Raw genomic sequence first — 19,916 nt, forward strand, 5'->3', positions numbered from 1 at the left:
ATCTAGCCATTGCTAAGCCCTAGGCTACACACATGTTTTATCACCAGTTTGCAGAAATACCATATAGTCAATGTTATTTATACGGAGGGAAGTTTGTGACACGTTAGTCGATATGTAATTCAATGGTATCAAGTTGTAAACAACAAGATCATGAATAAAAACATATGTACAAACGATAAACAGAATCAAGGGAAATCAGAATGACAAAGTTTTTTTTTTTTTTTATATTATTTTAACTTTTCTTGCTTCATTTTAAAATAAAGCATACAAGGGTACATTCAAAGAACTGTTAACTTCTGCTTTGGATTTTTTTTAAATAATGCAAGACAATAAATACATTATAATAATAAATGACTGGTGAAAATATCTATCTAATTGTGCACCCTCAATTAAATCATTGTTTTCCACTTTTATACATGAAAAGAAAGTGTGTCTTGTTTTAAAGAAATTATTTGCTCTATTTTCTCTAGTAAGATTATATCTTTTTGGAAATGATAAAAAGTTGGCATTCTATCAATATACTTAAATTTATAAATAAAATGTTTTCAATAGAATATTATTGAATTAATAAAATCGTTCCTTGTTTGACATCCAATCAAATGTCTAGAAGTGAAATTGGCATAGAAATAACATATAATTCAATAGGCCATTTGTTCACATCCTTCCAAAATGTTTGTACAACTGAACATTGACAAAACAAGTGAATAATATTCTGATCCTCTTTTAGACAAAAATTAAATCTAGGTGAACTCTTTATACCTATGCGAAACAAGAATTCATTAGTTGCAACTCTTCTGTGAATAAATTTAAATTAAAAAATACGAATCTTTGTATCAAGCGTTGCCTTGAATATTCTTTTGAATATATCTTGCAATGAATTAATGTCTCAAGACCTACATTCAAATCCCCTTCCCATTTAATTAGGTCATTTGTATCCGCCAAGTCTAAGCATATCTTGTTAACAGAAATATGATAACAATAATTTGTGGGTCTTTTATTTGGGCAAAAACGTCTGCAGTTTTTTGTCAGTAGAGATCATAACATTAATATTAAATTGTTGATTAAACGTCTTTTTCCATGATGACTTGATAGCGTACAGTATAGCACAATAATTCATAAATTCATTACTTTTAAGATTAAACTTAGATCGCAATTCTGTGAAAGATTTAAAACTACAAGTTTCATTCAAAATATCAATAACATTATTGATTATTATTATTATTATTATTATTATTATTATTATTATTATTATTATTATTATTATTATATTATTAGTATTTTTCTTATCTATCTTTATGAATGAATTTGTCAATATCGATTGTGATACTATTTCCTTGAATTTAACAGGGGTGTAGTACTCATAAAAAGACCACGCCAATAAAACATCATGCCAGATTGGGCTTCTATGAAAAAACAAATAATTAACTTGAAAATTACTATTGAATATAAATTCTCCTCCTAATGGATGTAACTCATGGCTGATTTATTTTGTGAGCAATGCAAAAAAATATCATTCCTACTAAAAACAGTCCTTCTGACTAGTTCAAGTAAACTATTGGTCAATTCTTTGGCACATGAGCACAAAAAACTTCAGTGTGTTTGCTAGGCCACTTCAAAGCAAGTGACTAGGCCTGGCTTAGTCCGGCTGGGTACAGGTTTGCACCTACCACGAACCAGGAGCGGTGAGGCTGCGCGTATGGTGCAACGAGATATGGTAAGAGAGGCAAGGTTTTAAGCAGTACGTTTCAAGCTTATATAGGTAAACACAGATGTATCACTTCACTTGCACAATAACCAATAAACAACTACCAGATGTTAACCAAAAACTTCTTGAGTTTAAAGAAATTTTGAATGTGAAAATCACTCAACAACAACAATAAAAAAAATTTAAAAAAATGGGGAAAAGGGGGAAAAGGAAATGTAAAGTTTATCGACTTATTTAACCTGCCTATACAAATTAGATTAATTTAAATATGTAGTTTGCAAAAGTTTAATTGAAAGGTCTACAAATCTTTGGTGAGTTGATTCACGTTGAGATATCTTGATTATATTATATGAATAAGTTAATGCTTAATAAACTTAGACCATGGACCTATTATTAGGTCCATGCTTAGACAAGTGTATCCTACGCTTAGCCCGCTATCTTTACTGAGTATATCATATGATCGATATTGATTGATTGGGATCATATGACTACTTTTTGATATAAATTATTATTTACCCGAAGGTATGGTTATAATGTTTAGTTGAAATAATAATCGGATAGATGTAGATTGAGTTGTCTCGATCGTTCACTAGGTTAAGTGTTGGTATACTATTCAAATTGATGATGATCATCGATAAATGCCGTCCCTCGCCTGTTGCATGGAAAGACGCTATTGCCTTCTTCTTGGACGGTTGTCTCGGCAACCACGCGTGCACAAACGCATGTTTTTGAGGGTCGTAGTAATAGTTGGATAATATTTGAATCAAGCCTAGGCATATTGCTGCCTTTAAAGAATACTATTCTTAAATAATAGGCAAATTATTAATTCCAAGTTTTAGGAATTATATACAAAGATGATTGTATTCTTTTATAGACAAAATATATATTATGCTATTTGTATTATGTTATTGGCTATTTCACGTTTCAGTAAATCATCACGTCTATCTCTCATCACTATCTATACTCTACCTCGTTTGACTGTCACTTCATGCTTGCATCACTTGCATCGTTTACATAATATATGCATATTTTAATGAATTTAAAAGTTAATGGTACGAAAGTCATCTATCTGTCTGCCAGTTATTTTTTGACATTTCATAAATATAAACATTCTTTGAGGCTGCTACATTTTGTTTAGACAGTTCTTTCTCCGTATCCTTAACAAATTCTTTCAATTCCTTTATCTTTTTTTATTTTTTTTTTCAATTGAGAAAAAAAAAATTGTATTGTGTAGCCTCTGATGTTCAACAATTTCAAACATATTCTGATCATTTTTGAAATGTTACTTTGGACATCAGAGGCTTCAAATTAAAAAATACATTTGATAATTTATTAAAGGTTGGAAGTTCTCATTTATTTCTATCTCACTAAGCATTTCATAATTATAGGGAGAAGCAATATACTATTCTTTGTCTACTTAATTGAATTATTTTACACATTTGACATAGGCCCAAATCTATGTTTATAACTAATAAATTGTCGAATTTGCTGAATCCCTTGCCCTTTTTGTCTCAGAAACGTTTAAAGACAATGATCTGTTCTATACCCAACGTATTTTTGTTGTATTTTCGGTATTAATAGATAGTATTTCCTCAGAAATCAGAAAAAAATAAACATTAAGTCTTGCATGTTTTACTGGATTTTTCGTCTGCAAGTAAGTCGTTGGGCCCCGCTATTGAGCACTCGACAAACATCAACAAACTTCTAGATTTTTCATAAATTCAGTTACTTTCTTTTGGAATTTAGATGGCTTAAACAAACATAATGCTAAGTATGTTGATCAAGTTCTATATTCAAGTCAATACAAAATATGTTTAATGTATTATTAAATTCTAATAATAATAATAATAATAATAATAATAATAATAATAATAATAATAATAATAATAATAATAATAATTTATTCGACATTTTACTTTCATAACAGTGGCAACACACAATTAAGTGGTGCAGTCAATCATAAACTAAAGAAAATATAATCAACTTAGACAAGGCTTAACAAAAGTATCTACGAAAACTAAGCAAAGGATGAAACAAAAACATTTTGGCCAATTAAATAAAGTATGAGAAGAAAAAAATGTTGCTTGTGTTAAAGAAAGCATAATCAATTTACACAATGCCTAACAAAAGTATCAATAAAAAACAAACTTAGGATAAAACAAAAACAAAAGGCTTAACAATTAGACCTATTAAATATGGAGGAACACAGAAAAAATAACAAGGAAAAGTAACCTAAAGCAACAATATAAAATGAAACCAGTTTCAAATAAGAACGTTTCTCCCAAGCAAGTTTTAAGTAATTTTTGCAGAACTTGTCAAATGCTGTGAAAACCTCATCACTAAGATCCCTTGTTGTTGTTGTTGGCGGCTTTTCCCAGCAGTACTGGGAGAAGCCATTTTTATTGTGCTAATTTCTTTTTTCTTTTTTCTTGTATATAATTTTTATATTTTTTTGCACTTTTTTTCTCTGGCTGTCATGTTGGCCATTTTCAATGCTTACAATTTTGCCTTGCTTTGCCGAAGCATAGGCCATATATCATGGATATACCTCATGATATTTAGTGTCAATCTATGGTGGGGTGTGCATGCGAGGACCAATTGAAGTGATTTAAGGTCAAACAGTCTACACCGGATATTTCGAAAAGCGGTCAGTTGATCTGAATGAAAGTTACGGAAAATATAATCAAGTTACAAGGAAAAATATGTTATATGTTATTGACGATCCAGTGACGGGTGTACATTTGAGGGTCTTTTCAATTTTTGTGAACTCAGACATAAATATCTCTTTAAAAAAAAACCTATGAGTCTAAATGAAACATTCTATAATACTTTATATAAACGTCTTGTACAAAATCTTGTTACATTTTTGTGACGATCCGCTGTATTGTGTGGAGGAAAACGTCCCAGATCAAATATTTCGAAAACGGATAAATTGATCTGAATGAAACGTCCGGAAAAAATTTAACCATGTTACAAGGAAGAAATTATTATGTGCTGGCGACGAATCAGTCAAGGGTTTAAATTTGAGGCTCATTTCAATGTTTTATTACCTAGACCTAAATATCTCTTTAAAAAAAATCAACGGGTATAATTTAAACCTTGTATAACAGTTAGTCAAGGTCGAGTAAAGAAATGATTAATTTTTTCGTGATGATCCGGAGTAGGGTGTAGATCTGAGGACCATTGAAACAGAAGCGTCTCAGACCACATATTTCGAAATTGGGAACAAGTTTAACCAAGTTACAAGGAAGATAGTATTATGTGTTGACGACGAATCAGTCAAGAGTGTAAATTGAAGGGTCATTTAAATTTTTGAGATCCCAGACGTAAATATCAATAAAATGTTTCAATGGGTGTAAATGTAACTTTCTATAATAGTTTGTAAAATCCAGAAATGACTGAATGTGTGTGATGATCCGGCGTAGGGTATGAATATGAGGACAATTTAAAGAAAAACTTGCCAGAGCAGATATTTAAAAAACGGGTCAACTAATCCGAATGAAACTTTTGGGAAAGTTTAACCCAAGTTACAAGTAAGATATTATTATGTGTAGGGGAAGATCCAGGTTAGGGTGTAAAATTGAGGGTCATTTGATTTGTTTACGTCTCATTTATAGATGGATAAAAATGACACTTTGCAGAATAGTTTTTCTTGGTGAAATGAAGAAATGATCCAATTTTGGTGACGATCCGCAGTAGGGTGTAGATATGAGGACCATTTAAAGATTTTTTTTGTTGACAGTTGTTTAAATTATTTAAAGGCAATTTGCGTTTTCTAAAGCGCTTAAAGCAGTTACAGCTAGGTTAAACTCAAAACTACCGTAATATGCATGAACAATGTTTCCTTTCAGCCATTAAATCGCTATGAACTGAAAATTCACTTTCCTATGCAAGCTATCGGCTCACATAGCGCGCAATGCTTATGAGTCACGACCACGCTTGCTTTACTTTCCAAAATATCCCTGCCATCTTCTGGTAATTTGGCTGCAAGATAGGAAAATGATTTCATTTGTTCTATTCTTTCACCATCGATATAAATTTCCATATGTACATTTACTTTTTTGGAAGTGCACATTGCCCTAGTTTTCTTATTGTTTATATATTCCGTAATAGTTTTCCTGCTTCAATAATCCTTTCTATAATTCTTTACAGTCTTTCATTAAAATTGTCTGTGACAGCTTTATCATCAGCAAACAGTTACTGTTGGTATTCTGTGACCACCTAATTTTACTCCATCAATACAATTTTCTCACCGACACCACAAAGAGACACAAACTTAAAAAAATCATATATTACAATTTTTCCTTTTGAAATTTTAATTATGTACATCGAATTTTACCTTTTTACCTAATTATTAATAGTGCAACTACACTATTTAGCTTATTAGCCGTAGCGCACAAACCGAGAAAAATGGATTATTTCCACGAACAGACACAAACTACTAATGTGTTATCAAAGGACGCACGTTCGGCGTTGCAATAGCTGTGACCGCAAGGTAAGGATTAGCATTAGTTAGGGCTAATGTAAAGATTAGTTTTTTCTACCTCATGACGAAATTCTTCCCCTTAGAAGAAACGGTCACTGGTGGGTTGGATGATTGATTGCTAATTGCCTGCATGCTGCCTAAACGGCCTTCACAATGAGTAAACAAGACCTTGGTAGTAGGAGAAAATCGGACGCAGTTCAGTCAGTACTGCTCCAATCATGGTCAAATTTCAGAAAGTATACACAATTTCTGAATCTAATGTTATTATTTAAAACATAAAATGTTTTAAACCAAAATCTAACCATAATGAAAAAAAAACAGTAGCTGTACGTCTGTGGATTTACTTTACTTTTTTCACAAATTTCGCGAACGTAAAACCGTCACTTGACTTGGCGATCGGGAGAATACTAGCCAGAAAGATTCATCAATATTTTATTAGTTCTCAAAAAACAAAGATGGTAATTTTGGTCATTTTCAATACACATATGTATTGAAAATGACACGGTGTATTGCTGTTTATGCTGGCCTAAATAAATATAAGAATACGATTCTTTCTAGCCTATTCTATTTATTTTATGATCGTGTGGCGTACAGCAATGTTTACTCACATTCCCGGCTATCCAGGGGCTATTCTGCAGCTTACAGCTGATGTATTTCAATCTAGGCTCAGAGAGTAGTAAATCTCTATATTATAGGGCCTCCGAATCGAGCGATGAATATTTAGTTGACAGTTAGAATTTAGGAACAGAGAATAACTCGTCATGTATTAAAATCAAATGCTAAATTGATTTTATAACTGATATTCTGTATCTACGTTGCATACGATCTACAGACGATTACTCGCGCTCACGGCCAGTGCACAACGTCACGAACAAACGAGAAGCTCATGTGCTTGAGTCGTGGGCGATTTAGAACCGTCCATTTTGCGGCACGGTATTCATTTTGTATTATAAATATAAATACACATGCCTAAACATTACCACATTTAAACATGTGTATTAACCATTATAATAAACATGTTTAAATATTATATTAATATTCAAACACGTGCACTAACCGTTATAATACACATGTTTAAATACTATTATAATAAGGTTCACCGGGCACACAATGGTTTTCGGTCTTGGGATGCCAGGGTAGGCGCTTCAGTTCAATCTTATTATTTTTGTTTGTTATGCATCGTAATTTTCCCGATTTGTAGGTGTGAACACAATTTGTATTTTCTTTTTAATTATACTGTGGTATAGACAAGAAGAACAATTCCCAGTAAAAAATATTTGCGGGAAATTCAGTAGTTGCTTCTGTTCGTTACGGACTGCCAATGCACTTTTGACATCACACCTAAACATGCGCTCCCGATTATAACTTCTTTTTATTGAAAATGTAGGAATATGTTAAGAGAGTATTAATTGTTGTAGCCTAGATTGTAGGCTTATTTTTTACGTTTGCCGTGCCTGACCATTGTAAACGAAATATCTCTTGCTCAATCTAGATCAATACCCTTCCTAGGCCTAACTACAATACACTAGTACGCGATCTTCGCAGGCCGCCGGCAGCGGGTAATAAATTTTAGGTACAGATTCGCTACTCGAATCTGTCACCCGACCTGTTACTTGTGACAGGGGGTTCGATGATCGATTACCCGAGTAGGTCGGGTAGCAGGACCGAATTCGCTAAGGGCTGATTTTCGGCATGTTACATATGGATAGCGGTACCCCGCTTGCAGTAACACTTGGAATAGGTCTATACATGTGCATCAATTATAGAATTAGTAAAAACATATGTGGAGATTTTACCGGGCTGATCGAGCCGTCGTACAGGGCTGGGTAAAATGAGGAAAGAGAGAGGAAGAGGAAAGGAAAGAAAAAGAAGGGAAAAGGGAAAGGAAAAAGGAAAGGAAAAGCAGAAAAGAAAATTAGGTAGCCTTTGAAGCCCACATAAAGATGGAGATAGTAATACGATATCATCAGCATAGCTAATGTGATTAAAAACCATATCTGCATGTTGACATCCAACACCACAATTATTAATCTGTTCGTTTAGAGAATCATTATATACATTGTATAGAAGTGGTGACATTACGCCTCCCTGTCCGAAGCCATTCGAAACAAAGAATTTAAATAAGTACTTGTTACCCCACCGCACAACAAATTGTTTCGTTATCTACCAACTGATACGAATTCGAGTTACAGCATAGTCAGTACCCCGAGCAATCAACTTATTAAACAAGATCCAATACAGTAGTTCACTTGATCGAATGCCTTACTTGAATCTAAAAAAACAAACAAAAACAGGGCTACCGTTCCCATTATAAAAGTCAATGACTTGTTTCAGAACAAACACACACATGTTTCAGTAGAATGACCACTCTTATAAGCAAACTGATGGTCACTACTACGAAGAGTGTCGCCTGCAAGGTCAATTAAAATAAATTCAAAGACTTTTGATGCGACACACGCTTGAGCAATCGGTCTATAGATATCTTTACTAGTGACATCACCTGACTTGGACTTAACTATAGGCACTAATATCACCTTGGTCATATCGAGATGCATGTGACCATGAGACAGCATTGAGCTAAGCAGATACTTAGCAACGTACTAAGACTATTACCTGCATATCGCAGATGTTCGCCAACCAGACCGTCAAAGCCTGCCGTTTTTTCATAGGTAATTTCATTACAAAATCACTAACAGTTTGAGCTGTCACAATAGGACAATCAGCTGATCGACCCCCAACGTTAACAAATGCTTGAACACTTTCCCTATCGTTAGTAACTGTTAATAATGAAGCGCCCAGTAATTACAAGTGTCTTGGTCCCAGTTAACACCATCAACTGTAGTTAGATAAAAGTTATCTAAATACAAAACAATTTAATTGTTATTATTAACTGATGATTTTTTAACATTTTTCCAAAATTCACTGTAATTATTTCCTCCACTTGAGCGCCTGTTTAAACCTGCATCTAAAAATTTTCATTTCATTGAAAAGATGCCCAAATCGAGGTTTTTCCATTCAAACGCCACGTGTGAAAAGCCTCTATAGCAATAGCATGAAGATCATCAACATGCTCATTCCAGCCAGGTATGTTAAACGAGGCAGACCTTTGGTCGGATCTGGAGCTAAAACAAAATTTATACCAGATGCCTTAGAAAGACTACTAATAATGTTACTATATAAGTTATCAATTTCATTTAATGGTCTTCACATTTACAACAAGTATCAGAACATACGAAATCTTCACTGCTAAACTTTACCTTGTTTGATAAACACTCTGATAATTCACTGTACAAATTTAGGTTAGCATTAGATATTTTGTCCCAAAATACAAATGCATGTTTTATATTACAGTTTTTATCACTTTCGGAAATCTCACTACACATTATTTCGTATGAGAACTGAATTGGGAAATGGTCAGACCCAATCATATTATACACAAGAGAAACATTATTTATATTTTCGTGAGCACCATGTGTGGCAATGACATGATCCAGCCAGCTAGTCATTCCATGTGGTTCACTTAAATAAGTAAACGTATTAAAGTGAATACCTAAGAATTAAAGATCACTAATATGGATATCATATTCATTTCAGGAACTGATCAATTCTCTGCCAAATCGCTTCTTTACGTCGGCATTAATATCACATGTAATTATCATCCTCGACCCTTCGAACTCTTTAATGATAAATCCTAAATACTTATTATATTCCTCAAAGTTATTATCAAAATCCTAAGACATATACATACAAAGTAGGATGTTTCTGTGTTTATCTTTCCTTATCCATGGGAATGAGGACAGTCTTATTGAATTTATATACTATCTGAGTAAATTAATTGATGTTATTGATGATTTTGGGGGTGATAAGGTCATTGTGGTTGGTGATTATAATGCTGACCCAAGGAAAAAATTTGGGAAAGAATTGATTGAACTTTTGCTCTGAATATGGCATTCGAATATCTGATATTGAGTACCTGGGCCTGAATTCTAACTCATTCACGTTTTTAAGTGATGCTCATGGTACTACCAGTTGGCTGGATCATGTTCTGGATACTCAAGGTTCCCACTCTAGAATAAGTGAAATATGCATTTGTTATGATTATATTGGGTCTGACCACTTCCCGGTTGTGTTTAATTATCGTCTTGACGATTTTGTGTGTTCAGTCTCAGGGAATGAAAACGACAACCATAGTAAAAAGAGGTTAGGTTCAGTGAGCTGCTGTGTAGCTAGTGAAGATGAGAAAAACACATATTATTCTTTAACAGAACTTCTGTTTTACAAAATCCAAGTTAATCGTGATATATTGCATTGTTGTAATAATAATTGTGATGGTTCTTTACATTTTGATTCTATTAATGAATTAACTTTTAAGTGAAAAATTAAGAACAAGCACTGTAAAGTGAATATGGTCCCTGGGTGGAATGAGCGGGTCTTTGACTTCCTTAAAATAGCTAGAAAAGCGTTTCTTCTGTGGCGTGATAAAGGCCGGCCTCCTTTTGGGCCTCTTTATGACGCCATAACAACATCTAGATCAAAGTTCAAAATATCTTTTAGGCAATGTAAGCGTGACGAAGAACAGTTGCGTTGTGACTCTATGGCTGAATCTCTGTCTAATAACAATTACATTAAGTTCTGGGAAAAGGTTAAGAAAATCAATGGAAGCCCTCTTAAACAATCCAATGTAATTGGTGATGCTAAGGGGGATAAAGAAATTTGTAATCTGTAGTCCGATCATTATATGGAGTTATTAAACTGCGTTTCTACTTCCAGATATAAAGATCTGGTTATTGAAGCATTAAATTGTCCTATTGACAATAGTAATGGAGTGTTCATTTCACCTCAAACTGTAAAGAATTGCATTGACAAGCTGTCACTTGGTAAATCTGCAGGTTTTCACGATGTTTCGAGTGAGCACTTTAAATTTTGTAGTGAGAGGATTCATCTTCTTCTCAGTTTATGTTTTAGCTTAATGCTAAGGCATACTTATGTGACTCCCGAAATGTCTAAGGTTATACTTACAATAATTAAGTCCAAGTCTAGTGATATCACCGACAAAGGTAATTATCGTTCTATAGCTTTATCCACTGTTGCATCAAAGATATTTGAACTTGTGTTAATTGAAATATCAGGCAACTCTCTTTCATCTGGTGACCAACAGTTTGCCTTTAAATCTGGTAACTCCACAGATACATGTATTATTATTTATACATATACATATTTTTTTGTCTTCAAACAGATTGTTGATTTTTATATGCGAAATTGTAGTCCAGTGTATACATGTTTTGTAGATGCTAGCAAGGCGTTTGACCGTGTTAATCATTTTACGTTTTTCAAGAAATTAATTGATAGAGGCACTCCTATTTTTGTAATTAGAGTGTTAGGACATTGGTATATGACTCATGAATGTATGGTAAGGTGGGGGTGATACAATATCTACGGGCTTTGGTGTGAAAAACGGGGTCCGTCAAGGAGGTATTATGTCACCATTACTTTACAATATCTATATGGATGATCTAAATGTTCGTCTGAATAATGTTAATGCTGGTTGTGAGCTGAAAGATACCAAATTTAATTGTCTCTGCTATGCAGATGACATGGTTCTACTGGCTTCTTCTTGTTCAGGGTTACAACGCCTTGTTAATGTCTGTGAGAATTCTTGCTGAAGATTATGATGTCATTTACAACACAACAACATCTGTTTGCACGCTTTTCTGTCCAAGTGTACGTAAAGTATCTGGCTTGCCAGTTACCCGTCTGGATGCTTCTCCTCTCAATTACTGTGATAGCGTTACATATCTTGGGCATATAATTACCAATACTCTAAATGATGAGCTAGATATTAAGCGCCAGTACAGATCTCCATGCATAAGCGGGAACTCCCTGTCAAGGAAATTTAGTAATTGTTCTAACAGGTTAAGTGTCTCCTTTTTAAATCGTACTGTGTGAATTATGTATTGTCCATCGTTATGGGCCAAGTTTACTCAAAGTTCCGAAGTTCTCTAAACTCACTGAGTGTATGTTACAACAATGCATTGCGCATAGTACATCCTAGACAATGTGGCGCCAGCCTGATGCTTTTGGCAACTCTGTTCCTTCATTTTATGAGTATTTGCGTAAGCCAGATCCTACCCTGGGATGCTTTGTTGGGGATATGCGGGCTTCGGCCTTAGGATGTAACGGTCCTACCCCGGGATGCATAGTTTAAGGGTATGCGGCTTTGGCCTTAGGATTTAACGCCCCTACCCCGGGATGCATAGTATGGGGTATGCGGGCTGCAGCCTTAGGACTTAATGTTCCTACCCCGGGATGCATAGTTTTTGGGGTATGCGGGCTTCCGCCTTAAGATTTGACGTCCCTACTCCGGGATGCATAGTTTGGGGTATGCTGGCTGCGGGCAGCCTTAGGAATTGACGTTCCTACCCGGTTGCATAGTCTGGGGTAGGCCTATGTGGGCTTCGGCCTTAGGATTTAACGCTCATACCCCGGGTTGCATAGTTTGGGGTATGCGGGCTTCGATCTTAGGATTTAACGTTCCTACCCCGGGATGCATAGTTTGGGGTATGAAGGCTTCGGCCTTAGGTACCTGAGCGAGCTTAACCCGGGTTGCACAGTTCGATTAAATTCGACAGTGTTGTTTAATTTGTTGATGATGTTTTTGTTTAATTAAGTTTGGGAATCGCATTTTCCTTTTTTTTTTTGCTTCTGCATGTGTCAGTATTTAACTTGAAATGCTTTTGTGTACAGTAGATACAGCAAGTTGTGTTTATCTACTTTTTCTTGTGCTCTTGATCGCCTTGTTCTGTTGTTGTTGTTCTCTGGATTTGTAATTATGAAATAAAAGATGAATGAATGAATAAATGAAATTGATTACTCTCGGGCATTACTCTCAAAATCATTAAAACATGGGTTTCTGATACCACTTAAAAATTAATACCAAAAAAATAAAAAATAAAGCATATTCCATGTTTTTTGCAACGACAAATTCCGTAGCGAGATCCATCTAATCATCAATAATAACTCAGCTCTTGAAGTTAAGTCTTCATCTATACTGCTTGGGTTCATCATAGACGAAAAACTAAATTTCTAAGAACACGATCATTATGTCAGCATGGAATCTAGAGTGACTCTTAGATGTCTGTGTCATTTGGGTTTCCTTCCATTTGATGTTAGAATCATTATGTTTAACAGTCTTGTTCGTCCTTATTTCGAATATTGTAGTGTAGTTTGGTTTCAAATTTTCATTTCATTTTTAATTCTTTACATATTATTTTTAATAGAGGGATTAGGGTTATCAAACGGTTAGGCCCCAGAACTTCAAATCGATAACCGCTGTGGGAACTGAGTTAAATGGACCTTCTTTCCACATCTTTTAACCTTTGTACAATACGCAAATCATCTCTGACTCACCTATATGTACTTTCCTTTCAAATTTATTTCCTTTTTTTGTATCATTAGTACTACTTTTTACAATTTAACTTAAAAATATATGTCTTATCAAACTGTATAATGTTATTAGAGTTAAAAACTTTATATAAGTTTTAATAAAAATAATAATTTTGTTTACAAATTTTCTTATAATTTACAATTCGTAATAAAATATTGTAGTATTTACTTCTATTTAGGACTTCTTTTTTTACCTTTTCAATGTATACCTGTACAAACATTCCTAACTATCAATCAGCAAATTTTGTATTCTTTTCTATTTCCTTTTAGCTTTTACTTTGTCGATATATAAGTCACCTTTAATTATGAACATGATGTGATGTTTAAAGGCACTCCATAGATCAGTAAATCTTGATTTTTTTATGTACACAAATTTTTTTCTTTGATGAATGGTAAAAGCTGTAGCAGTATAAATATAATCTACAATTACATTTTCTGTTCCAAGAACAAGTTGCTTAAAGGATATATCTTCTTGCCCAATACATCTTAAAGATGTATTATCCCTTGCTAATTAAAAAAAAAAAATCATAAAAAAAATTATTTTGAAATAACCTTGCTCATATTGCAATAGCATATAAATTATTAACATGTGCATAAAAAATATTGAAATTATTATGATTTTTAAACCAAATATTATGATAAAAATAATAAAACACTTCGAGTGACTGCATGTATTTCTATCATTTTGTGCTGTAAACTGATGGGTAGACATTTTTTTTAAGACACTAATTTCTATTTTCAAGTTGATAACTTTTCTGTTACTTCAAAAATGAGCAAGTTAATTTTCCAAAAATATTTTTTATGATTATTTTTGGTATTTGGCATAAGACAATATACCTTTAATATATTTTAAATTTTCAACTTACAATTAAAAGCATACGGCTTTCATTTTCCAAATTTTCTTTACACTTCTAACATATATCAGTATCTTTTAGTTTCCATGTAATCTTTTGTTAGTAGGCAAAATCCTGTGTTAGAGCTTGTAATTGAACTGGGATAATTTTTTATCCTTCATTTTACATATTTTATATAACCAACTTGACTTCCAATCAATATGATCATCAATAAAACAATTTACCTATTTTGTTTATATCGTTGGTGTAGCAAAAACCTTGTTTACTAAACATGCATTATACATTTTTTGTTTTAAAGAAATTCATTTAGCCAATTTAATTTGCCTCGTAATTTTAATAATTCGTATAGATTTATGGTTATTTACAAGATCCTTAACGAACACTAGATCACATTTAATCCAGTGTTTGTATATCAATGACTTCTTTTTTAGTTGGATTAAGTGATTACTCAACAATTGTGTACTCATAATTTCCTCATATTTTCGAATATTCTTTTGATTTGTTTTCTTATATTTAATACAAACTTGTAATATATTTTTATGAAATATTGGCATATCATATTTAACATTAATATTGTCTAGACACGTCATGTTAAAAAATAACCTTTTCAGGATCTATTTTTTCCACCACTTGGCATCATCATTATATAAAATGTGTTTTACTTAAAAAAACGCTTTTATTCTTTGGCTCTCTCGCTGATTCTCGATCTTATTAGTAAAAGAACCTCTATCACCTCTAGGACTGTAAAGGGATTATACATTATTTACTCCTATAAGGCTATTAGGAACCATGGAAGAAATTTCATTGGGTGTTGTGGAGCTGACCATTGGAACTCCCTTTCTCCAATAAAATATGCAATGAGGGTGTGTGTTAACTTCCTCTTTTAAAGGGTGCTTACGCTGTATCTTCTTGGTGTGACCAGTACGGATTAACTTTGTTTGCGCCGGCATTTGACTATAAGTAATGTTTGATTGGGTGCGCTCTTTTGCAATTTTTCTACATAACGATATATTTGTATACTATATTCTAGAGATAAACGACAAAAATGTCATTAGGGTTTTTCTGCATTTATTAAAAAAAAGAATTTGTTTAAAATGAATTTATAGTTTCGGCAGTTCGCTTTGCTTTGTATATCTTTTTGTGACGTACTTTGTGATGACAACTCATCTGAAAAACAGCTTCGCTAAGTGGCACTTCCTCTTAAAATATTAATAAAGAAAGAAGAAAAAAAGGTACTTGAATGCCATACTTATATTTATCTGCAGGAGAGGTATCTTCCATCATTAACACCAAAGTATGCTCATAATACACTTATATTTCAAAACTTCATCACCTCAGTTCTTACCTATGTGCAATGGAAATACTTAAAAAATATATTGTGTGACTTTTAATAGAATCAACGTTTCTATTGATAATTAAAGTAATGGTGATATACTTGTAAAGCGCACTATTCATAACAGTCTAAAGTTAAATATCAAATTTAGTTTACAGGTCGAATTGATGTTGGTTGATAACTCTTTGATGCGATTTTTCTTTTACATTTAGTAACCATTTACCTCATCAATCTGTTCACCATTTAAATTAGTTTAGTGGGGCCTGTTGTGAAACACTTTCGAGTCGGATTTTTGGTGTTTTAAATTTAAAAATGTTAATTCCACATTTAAATAAAAAAAAATCACTGTCAATTTTTGACAGTTATAAATAATAAATATCCTTTATTCCTTAAACTGGCTGGTGAATAAATTAAAGGAATTTTGTAGAAAAGAAAAAAATGTTTTTCTTTTGTTTAAATTTGTTTCCCGATTAATCCTTCTAAATATTAAGGTATTCAAACTTTCCTTTGAATTGTCAAGGTATTATCATGCCTTTTTTTGGCTGATACACCTCTTATTGGGACGTAAAATCTAGACTCTGTTGTGGAGTTCCTAAATTAGAGAAGGACCCTTTGGACTGTGGCCCAGTGCCCAACCCCGTCCTCCACTGACTTAAAGATTAAACTGCAACTGGATATTGGAAACCTCTCGATATTTTAAAAGCTTGCATACTCTTTGCAATTATTCGACAGAAAATTAGCACACTGTTTATATATTTTTAAATTTCGAAATTATTATAAAATATTATGGATATTAACGTAGACGAACCTGGTATTATCTTTTTTATCTTTAAGAAAGTTTTCATTTTGAACTCCTCGGAATATAGGAGAGTACATTTCTAAATGTCTACAAAACATGTAACCCCAACATTCCCTCTCTCCATCTCTGTTATTAATTTCCTAGCGATATGTTGCTCTTACTGGCCCGATCGCTTGCAAAATGTCTGCAACGGCTATGTGCACTTTAAAAAACTCTTACTTGAATTAACTTCCCTAATTTAAAAAAAAAACATTAGCAAGGGACAATACGTCTTTAACAATTATCAGTGTCGATGAATGCATGGATTCTATGACTCAATGCTTTTTCTGGACGGCAGCCAAACATATATAAATTGTTTAAAACTGTTTTGTGATATCTGACTAATAAATATTATTATGTTGCAATGTGGATAAATATAAATTCAAATAATAAGCAAGATTATTTCGTAAATTACTCAATTTTCATACATTTGTTATTTTTTTCCAGATTTTAAGTGCTACGAATTGTGTACAGGTTAGTTGCAATATCTCTGTAGCAAGTATCTGGGTTTAGCCTAGAATGCTTATAATTTAAATATATACAGTTAAAGTTTATTGTTAGGTAGGTCATTAGAATAGCTTATTGCAAGATAAAAAATAGTAATAAATCTACTTGACATAAAAAAGACTGTTCCACTTATAGTTGTCTAGATTTAGGTTCACATATATAAATTACGATAAGTATTTTCAGTATCTTTCAAAACACCAACAAACAATTATAACAAAATAATGTATATATGTATGTATCAGGGCCGACATATTGCAAGATTTTCTGGACGGCAGCCAAACATATATAAATTGTTTAAAACTCTTTTGTGATATATGCCTAATAAATATTATCAAATTTAATATTATCATGTTGCAATGTGGATAAATATAAATTCAAATAATAAGCAAGATCATTTCGTAACTTACTTAATTTTCATACATTTGTTATTTTTTCTAGATTGGAAGTGCTACGAATTGTGTACAGGTTAGTTGCAATATCTCTGTAGCAGTCTGGGTTTAGCCTAGAATGCTTAATTAAAAAATATATAGTTATAGTTTATTGTTAGGTATGTATCAGGGCCGACATATTGCAAGATTTTCTGGACGGCAGCCAAACATATATAAATTGTTTAAAACTCTTTTGTGATATTTGGCTAATAAATATTATCAAATTTAAAATTATCATGTTGCAATATGGATAAATATAAATTCAAATAATAAGCAAGATCATTTCGTAACTTACTTAATTTTCATACATTTATTATTTTTTCTAGATTGGAAGTGCTACGAATTGTGTACAGGTTAGTTGCAGTTATCTATGTTAGTTGCATATCTATGTAGCAATCTGGGTTTAGCCTAGAATGCTTAATTTAAAAATATATAGTTATAGTTTATTGTTAGGTAGGTCATTAGAATAGCTCATTGCAAAGGTACAAAATAGTAATAAATCTACTCGGCATAAAAAAGAGTGTCCCACTTATAGTTGTCTAGATTTATGTTCACATATGTAAACTACAATAAGCATTTTCAGTATCTTTCAAAACACCAACAAACAATTATAAAAAAATAAAATGTATGTATGTATGTATCAGGGCCAACATATTTATAAAAACAACATGAATATTAAAACAGATTCATTATTATGCTTACAAGTAAAATACATTTATTATAGATTTATTAGGCTCACTCTATCGATTTAAACCTGACGAGTTTAACGTTATGGATAATTACTGTGGTAGGCCTAACCTAACTTGTTGAGTAGTCAGTTTCATAGTTGACGACGTCTGTTCGACAATTTCAATGACATAAAAAATCCAAAACGCTTTAAGCCGATATTTTGCACTAATGGAATATAACCATTTAAAGTTATTGAAATCTCACACATTTTGTGTTAGCTATTTATATTCACTTATGTGTATATAAACCATGAGATATGGAAATAAAATGTCACACTGTTTATCATAATAAACAAAAAATCATGATAGGCCTATATAGCGACATATTTAACATTTAAGCCCGCCCACCTCACAATGTTTATAATGTCATGTGACACTATGACATCAGACTTGTCACTCCCCTAATTATCTTGAAGTTCTGTTTGAAATTAGATTCGTCTACTCAAGGCTACTGTTATGCGTTACGTTGAAACAATTGTGAGCAAAACAACCCATTTAAATTGTGTCAGTTTCCGTTTCAAATTGAAACAATGTAGAGGAAAAATGGCTGATTCAGGCTGTCGGTATTTAAAGGGCGTTTGAGGCAGTGACGATTTTTGGCACTACAGATTCAATTATAACGCCTCCACCTCTTAGTCTTATGAATATTTATATGTTTTTCTGCTGCTATCAAAGGTTTACGCGATAATCAACAGCTCGAACCAGTATCTTAGTACTAGTGGACAACATACACTGACAGGCTGTACTGTAGTCGACCTTATTATGATAGATAGTATTGAGAGCACAGACTTGACCCCTTCTTTTCATAATGAAAATAAAAAATATATCTAAAAATATATAATAATTAGAATTTTATCTACAAAATACTGTAGGCCTTTGATAGTAGTAGTAGTAGTAATCACAAGTTTAAGCCTACATCTCAACCTAATTTGAAAAAAACAAAAACAACTAGAGATACTATGTTCAGTTGAACATGAACCTAGTCATTTTTTAAGAGATAACCACTGTGACCTTTAATCTCAACATGTGAACACCCCACGTTTGGTAGAAGTCTGTCTAATGCAATTGGTTCAATTGTTAGTCACTAGAAATACTTGATATTTTCACTATAGTGACCCTTGTGAATTTTTACCTATAGATGAAGAGTAGTTTTTCGTGTTTAGAAGGTCCTAAGGATCATTCCTGGTCAATTAGAGCTCAATTGGGCTATTTTGAAAATTTGACCCCGATGACCCCTATTTAACCACTGATGCCAGACACTAGAAACTTTTTTAACCTTTGACCTATGAACTTTGACATATGGGGTAAAGAATATTTTTTTTTGTGTTTAAAATGTCCTAAGGATCATTCCTGGTAAATTTGAGCTCAATTAGGCTATTTTGAAAATTTAACCCAGATGACCCCTATGTGACCCTTGATCCCAGACTGGGGTGTAGGAGGTGTCACCGGTTCTTAATGACAAAATTTGATTGAATTTGGTCCAATGGTTTGCCATTAGTAGCATTTTGAAATGTTACTAGAGAGAACAAAAGAAAAACCCTTTAATGACCTTTGACCATAAATCGCTGAACACCATAAAGACACTACCTTATGC

At 32.8% G+C, this 19,916-nt stretch overlaps 1 pseudogene; it reads right to left on the bottom strand.

The window, feature by feature from the left end:
- Nucleotides 1-318: 318 nt before the first annotated feature.
- Nucleotides 319-19,916, bottom strand: part of LOC117100035 — a 90,742-nt pseudogene continuing 71,144 nt past the window's right edge.

The sequence above is a fragment of the Anneissia japonica genome, unplaced genomic scaffold (assembly GCF_011630105.1).
Source record: "Anneissia japonica isolate Jap-2015-1 unplaced genomic scaffold, ASM1163010v1 scaffold1967_len143799_cov125, whole genome shotgun sequence".
Classification (NCBI taxonomy): Eukaryota; Metazoa; Echinodermata; class Crinoidea; order Comatulida; family Comatulidae; genus Anneissia; species Anneissia japonica.